General features: G+C 38.4%; 1 non-coding gene across 1 annotated transcript; it reads left to right on the top strand.

Annotated features, from left to right (window-relative positions):
• The first annotated feature begins 224 nt into the window (after positions 1 to 224).
• Positions 225 to 331, top strand: LOC128039461 (small nucleolar RNA R71). The gene has a single exon (XR_008193965.1). It is a non-coding gene; the product is annotated as a small nucleolar RNA R71 (small nucleolar RNA).
• Positions 332 to 1049: the final 718 nt, after the last annotated feature.

Raw genomic sequence — 1049 nt, 5'->3', positions numbered from 1 at the left:
TGATCCTTATCGTCTTCCTTGACCACCTTAACCGTTGACGACTGCTGGCTATAAGAAAAGCGCTCATTAGGCCACATGTATGAGTTCAATGCCATGTCATTGATCAATTGACTAGCTTGCTCGTATGTGTTATTCATGAAGGCCTGATTGAGGTGCCAACTAAGCCGACTATTAAGCTCTTATCCAATCCATTACAAAATATTTTCAATTGTAAGCAGTCTTGCATACCATGGTGTGGGCACTTCCTAAGAAGTGACTTGAAGCATTCCCAAACTTCATATAAATTCTCACCTTCAAATTGCTTAAAATTAGCAATATCACGCCTCAATGAGATGGTTCAACTAATAGGGAAAATTTTGTGTAAAAACTTCCCCACTAAGTCGTCCCATGTCATGATGGAACCTGGCTCTTGGGAATCGAATCATTCGTAGGCATTTTCGCAAAGCAAGAATGGGAACAACTGTAAATGGATCACGTCATCAGTCACTCCGTTATATTTAAATATGTCGCACAACTGTAGGAATCTCTTTAAGTATCGATTCAGGTCTTCCATCATGTTACCCCAAAATTGCAAGTTGTTTTGTATCATTTGGATGGTGGCCGTCTTAATTTCAAATTTTCTTGCGTTGATCGTAGGCCTCTCAATACTACCTTGAACAACATCTAAAGTGGGTAACGCATATTCGCACAACGTCTTGTCCAGTTGAGCCATTAGTGGCTCCCTTCGTATTAGTTCAAGTTAGCCACTATAGGTGGATTTTTTGCATTTGCTGACGGTCTCTCCTTAAAATTCTCTTCGGTTCAGAATCTGACTCGATTGGAAGAGTTCCATTTTGAGTCATACACTGAATCAAAGAGAATTAGAAATAAATTAAAATCAAATGAATAAATAAAATAAAATAAATTTGTATCTATAATTCCAAAATTTCCTATTTATCTTATTAAGTGCAAAAATTAAATTCAAGTCTAATGCCGAAACCTCCCCGCCAATGGCACCAACAACTTGACCACCACCAGACATGCGAACGTTTGGACTGGAAATATTGCAG

Source organism: Gossypium raimondii, chromosome 2 (genome assembly GCF_025698545.1).
Source record: "Gossypium raimondii isolate GPD5lz chromosome 2, ASM2569854v1, whole genome shotgun sequence".
NCBI lineage: Eukaryota > Viridiplantae > Streptophyta > Magnoliopsida > Malvales > Malvaceae > Gossypium > Gossypium raimondii.
Note: the sequence above shows the minus strand (reverse complement) of the source record. Positions and strands in the feature narration are given on the sequence as shown.